This window comes from Cervus elaphus, chromosome 20 (genome assembly GCF_910594005.1).
Source record: "Cervus elaphus chromosome 20, mCerEla1.1, whole genome shotgun sequence".
Taxonomy (NCBI): Eukaryota; Metazoa; Chordata; class Mammalia; order Artiodactyla; family Cervidae; genus Cervus; species Cervus elaphus.
This window is the reverse complement of record NC_057834.1, coordinates 44,544,423-44,550,745: the sequence shown is the minus strand read 5'-3', so window position 1 is coordinate 44,550,745 and position 6,323 is coordinate 44,544,423.

The following is a 6,323-nucleotide window of genomic DNA, read 5'->3' as shown; positions in this document are numbered from 1 at the left end:
GTTTCAACCCCTCCCCTTCCTGATCTCTTCCATTCTTCTCCCCACAAAGCCCAGGTAAGCTGTGTCTAACGTTATGCATCTGGCTTCCATTACTAACGGCTCCAGGGACTGCTCTCTCATCTCCCAGAAGCCCTGCTGGTTTGACCCCATCAAGTTCTACTTACCCAAGTGTTATACAACCCTCCCCTTAATTACACACTCAATCAGTTCCTCCGAGCTCAGCCATTTGTGGTCTCTGGGCATCCCCCAGCTGCTCTTCTGGAGGGAGCTCCCAGGCTGGGCCTTGGCAAGCCTCTGAAACACCGACTGGGTTTCTAAGGCCATGGTGCCCAGAGTTGAAAGCCTTTCTGCTATTTCACACTCTATTTCCTTCCAAATTAATTCTCTGATGAATACTGTCCTTTGCAGTGATTCAGTACAGGCCATTTCCTTACATCTTTCCTTTTACCTTTGAGATTTTTAATCTCTCTCTCCAATCCAGATTTTCCTCTGCAGAAAGCCTGCCTCAGGGAAAAATGCCCTGCTTTCCAACCAACATAAACAGCCCTACCCCACGGCACACTTCCTTTACTGGTTTACCTAGGCCCTACCTTTGATTTCAAAGCCCACGCTTGCACTCTCTAAACATCCCTGCACCACAAGGAGCGACTCAGATTTTAGGGGCATACAGTGAGCTGTTGAATTCTAATTTAAGTCCCAAATACATGAAGATGAGGATTCAAAGGTTTGTACTTAGCAGTGACCACATTCCAGACCCTTTTACATAGTTCATTTGCTTTACATTCTCTACCACTTGCCCCTTCCAACCCACACATAGCATCCTCATCCTCAATATACAAAGAAAGACTTGATCGTGTTGAGTGACTCAAGGTCACAGAGCCCAAGAAAATGGTAAAGCTGGAATTCAAGCCCCCGGCCCTTTACTCCAAGGTGGGTGCTCTCACCACCCCACAAGAGGCCTAAGCACCTCTAGAACAGTCACCAAGGGGACTTCTCTGGTGGTCCAGTGGTTAAGATGCTATACTTCCACTGCAGGGGGCATGGGTTCAATCCCTGGTCAGGAAACTAAGATGTCATGCAGTGCAGCCAAAAAAATAAAACAAAGACTTCCCTGGTGGTCCAATGGTTAAGAATCTGCCTGCCAGTGCAGGGGACACAGGTTCAATCCCGTCTAGGAACTGAGATCCTACCTGCTGTGAGACATCTAAGCCTGTGTGCCACAATTACTGAGCCCACACGCTGCAACTGCTGAAACCCGAGCATCCTGGAGCCCGCACTCTGCAACAGGAGAAGCCGCTGAAGTGAGAAGCCCATGCACCACAACTAGGAAGCAGCCCCTACTCACTGCAACTAGAGAAAGCCTGCACGCAGCAATGACGACCCAGGGCAGCCAAAAGTAATACATAAATAAATAAAAATCAGTTTTTTTAAAAGGTCCGCTTAAAAAAATATATTTGAAAAATGTTATTAAAAAAAAAATAATCACCAGGATCATACTACCAATGGCACACCATCCAGGACAGGGCGCCCACTACCTCAACTGCCAGAAGAACACTCGGAAGGAGCCACAGAGAGGCTTTTCTGGCAACACTTTGAGCAATGCCTCACATGTTTTTTGTTTTTAACTTTTTCTTTTCGTCAATTGCCTCACATTTGTGTAACACTTTGACATTACAGTATGCTTTACACACCTGACCTGTGTGAACCCTGGGGCAGTTCTGTGAACAAGGCACCGTTATTAGGGTCCAGTATACAAATGAAGATCTGCAGGCTTGTTAATGGGAAGTTAGTAGAACTAAGTCACATGGAAACCACCTACAGAGGTGAGACCTGAGCTCAGGGAAGACAGGCTTTGTACTGGGGAACGTGTTTTTCTCCTCTCTGCACACACCCTTGGACAGGGACCAAGTTCCTAGAGGTTGATGGCGTGGACTGGGACGGTCAGGACTGCATGGCCGGTTCCCTCGGCCACTAGAGGGCAGGGTCTGAGCAGAGCACACAGCCGTCTCCCCAGAGAATTCCCCAGGCAGCCAAAGGGACCCACACCTGCCCATGCAGAGCCAGGGTGCACGGCAAACCACAGCTCTTGGCCCCAAAGCTGAAGAATGATACTTCCCTGGTATATATTAAAGTAGCTGCTCTTAACCCCATCCCCACCGACTTCTTCACAGGTATATGAGCAGTGCCCTAGATGAGTCCAGTTGAGGAGAAGGGGTCCCAGGTATCACTTGCAAAGACGCAGGTTTCTTATAATAAACAGGTCAGCACACCAGGACCCAGTGCTTTGAGGTCTTGGGGTGGGGGTGGAATAAAAACTCTTTCCTCCTCCCTCTCTCCAGGCGGATCTTTCAGTTTTGATGTCCCTGCTGTCCTTTCAAACTATGTCAGTCAGTCGCTAAGTCGTGTCCAACTCTTTGCAACCCCATGGATTGCAGCATGCCAGGCTTCTCTGTCCTTCACTGTCCCCCAGAGTTTGCTTAAACTCATAGCCATTGAGTCGGTGATGCCATCCAACCATCTCATCCTCTGTTGCCCCCTTCTCCTCCTGCCCTCAATCTTTCCCAGCATCAGTATCTTTTCTAATGTGTTGGTTCTTTGCGTCAGGTGGCCAAAGTATTGGAGCTTCAGCTTTAAACTATCTACATGAAACTATTAAAGGAGACTCAGCACATAGCAGTGCCTGGCCTTGTCTTTACCAATTATTTCATCCCAGCGCCTACCAGAGCCAAGAGCTCCTGAGTAAGACAAGCCGTGAGGCCCTCCCGAGGGTCCGTCAGGTGAAGTTCCCAAGAAGTCAGCCAATCGGAACAGGCTCGGTTATGTGGGGGAAGAGGAGTGACCATTCTCCTGTCTCCTGCGAGGCCCTTTACCTTGCCATCCAAGGGTGAGGTCCCCTCTGGAAATTATTTCAACCTTAACAACACTCATTTTAAATGCATTAAGAGAAACTAGTCGAGGCCAAGGGCAGGTTAGGCTATGCTGTGCTTTTCACATCCATCCTCAGAACAAATTGTCAGGTTAGGGAAATAGTAACATCACTGTTTTGCAGTTGGGAAAGCACAAGCTCGGAAAAGTTAAATGTTTTGCCCACAGTCACACAACTGGCCAGAGAGGGGCCAGGGCTCTCCTGCACACACAGGCGTGCTCTCCTTGGTAAGGGCAGGCGGAGGGAAGGCCGGCCTGCAGAGAGGGCGGCTGGAAAGAGCAGTCCGAAGCGCCTGACTAGTTGAGGAAACTGTTAGTGCTGAGCCCAGTGGGGCAAAAAGGAGCATTGGAAGGCTCTTACATTTACTCAGTTCTCACAAAAACCCTAATTAGTTAATAAGTTGATAATAGTTAATAATTATCTCCATTTTAAAGCAGGCTCAGTCACCTGTCCAAGGGTCACAAAGAAACAACTGTTAGCATCAGAATGTGAACCCAGCAGAAACCTTGTTTCCCCTACTCCATGCTTCCCCCTGGTGGTGAGTGGGGAAGAGTGCACAGAAGCCCCCTTCCTGCGAGGCAGAAGCCCCCTTCCTGCGAGGAAGAAACAAGGATAGGGAGCCGGCGGAACCCATTCAACGAATCTTGGTTGAAGTCCACTTTGTGCCACGTCCTGTACTTGGCTCTAAGAACATAGCAATGGACAAGACAGGTGCCCACTACTGACGGACAGACAGAAACACGGGAGGTATCCAGATGCGAGGGATAGGGACTTCCCAGGTGGTCCAGTGGTTAAGACTCCACACTTCCAATGCAGGGGCCGTGGGTTCAATCCCTGGTCCTAGAACTACTACATGCTGTGAGGTGTAGCCAAAAAAAAAAGAAGTACAAGAAAAGGAAGAAGGAATTCTCAAGACAGCAACACAGAAATTCTGCCTGAGTTTCCAACCATCAAGACGGCAATACCAGCTCTTACCTGAGTCCCCTTCCTAAAGACTGGCTGGTCCCCATGACTGTGTGAGCCAATTCCCGAAAAAAAAGTCTCTCCCTCTCCTTAAAAAAAAAGAAATGAGAGGGATAGTTGGGCAAGAGAGGGTGTGTCGGGGGTCAGGGAAGGGAAGAGTGTGTCACAAGGGCCAGAGGGCAAGACTTACTTTTCTTGAAACAGTTCAGCCTGGGGATGCGTGAGGGGGCATGAAGGATGAGGCTGGAGAGGTAAGCAAGGACCACATCTCAGAGATGGCCCTTTAGAAAGGCACTGAGTAACAGGGGCCACGTCTCAAAAGGGGATGACCCAATAGGAAAGCACCGAGTAACCTGGGAGGATAAGCATGAGCCCAGGAGAGCAGAGGCAAAAGGAATGTGCTCACTCACTCAACCAATGCGTGACTACCAGCATGTGCCAGGCACTATTCTCAGTGCTGGGGACACATGGGTGAACAAGATGAAGTCTGCCTTCACGGAGTTCACATTCTTGTCAGAGAGATTAATAAATACACAGATGTGTAATATTAAGCACTGAGAAAAACCACAATGGAAAAGAGGACAAGGTGGATTGGTTTACTTGGGCTACCAGAGCAAAATACTACAGACCAGGTGACTTAAACAGTAGAAATGCATTTCCTCACCGTTCTGGAAGTTCAGGATCATGGTGTCAGCAGGGCTGGTTTCTCCTGAGGCCTCTCTGCTTGGCTTATAGATATCCATCCTCTCCCTGTGTCTTCACATGGTCTTCCTTCTGTGTCAGAGTCCTAACGCTCTCTTCCTTATCCAGACATATTGGATTAGGGTCCATCCATGTCAACTTTTTACCTTAACTACCTCCTTAAAGGCTCTACTCCAATACAGTCACATTTGAGGTACTGGGGGTTAGGACTTCAAAATATGAATTTTAAGTGGACATAATTCAGCCCATCACACAAGGAGACAGAGTGTAATTGGGCTGTAGATAGAGTAAGGGGATGGATCTGAAGTGTTTCATATAGCACAATATGGAAGGGTCTCCCAGAGATGACAGTGAGCTGAGATCTGAATGAAGAGAGGGAGCTAAAAATGCCCATGCCTAGGAGAACATTCCAGAGAGGGGAAGAGCAAGTACAAACAGCCTGAGGTGAGGACATGCCTTGGGACTTCCTGGGAGACAAGAACAGTATGGCTGAGCCCAGTGAGAAGAGACGGGGAGGAAAGGAAGTTACATAAAGGCCTTGGCCACCATTATGACTGGCTCTTTTTTTGAGATGGGAAGCCTGGGAAGAATTCTGAGCAGAAGCCTGACATGATCTGACTCGTACTTTAAAAGCAACACCAGTGTTGGGAATAAATTAGCAGAGAGGGAAAGCACAGAAACAGGAGACTTGGAAATAGTCCAGGTGAGTGGTGTTGCTGAAATAGTAGCAATGGAAGTCTTGAGAAGCAGTCAATTCTGGATAAGGCACAATAGGATTTACTGATGGATTAGATGTAGGACATAAGAAAAGGACAGATGTGAAGGGTAACTCCAAAGTTCTTGGCCCAACCAACTGGGTTAATGGTAATGCCATTTACTTTGACGGAGAAGGTGTGGAGAAGAGGAGTGAGAATTAAGAGTTCAGCACAGGCAATGGGAAGTTTAATACACATTAAATATCTTAAATATCCACGCAGAGATGTTGAGTAAACAGCTGGAAATGAGACCAGAATTCAGGGGAAAGGTCCAGAATGAAGGTATAAATTTGGGAGACATTATGTAAATAATATTTTAAGTTACAGAATAGCTTGACATCACCAAAGGTGTGTGTGGGGGGGGGGGCGGGGGGGGGTGGGGGGCGAGGGGGGGGCGGTGGTAAGTACAGGAGAAAAGGTCCAAGGACTAAGCCTTGAGATACTCCAACATTTAAGAGATTTTTAAAAGGTAGATTCAGAGAATACTGAGAAGTCAAGAAGTGAGGAAAACCATTTGCCATAGAAGCCAAATGAAGAAACTATTCCAAGAGTGCTAATGAGAAGCTGAGTAAGAAGAATGAAAACTGGCTACTGATTTAGCACTCAGAGGTCACTGATGATTTTAACAAAGCTGTTTCCATGGAGTGGTAGGGGTGAACGCCAAATCACAGTTGGTTCAAGAGAGACGGGGAACGGAAGAATCAGGGTATAAACAACTCTTTTGAGAAGTTTTGTTATAAAAGAGAGAAGAAAATAGCAGAGTACTTCAAAGATGTGGGAAACATTTTTCAAAACAGGAGATTCTACGGCATGTTTGTAAGCTAATGGGAATAACTGGTAGGAAGAGAAAATTAACAATATAGGAAAGAAATAATTACAGGGATTAAAGCAAAGCTGGAGGGTTGGCCTTCGATAGGAGTAGGAATGGTTCATTGTTAGTAACAGGAAGGAGGGCCTTATAGGTACCAATGCAGCTG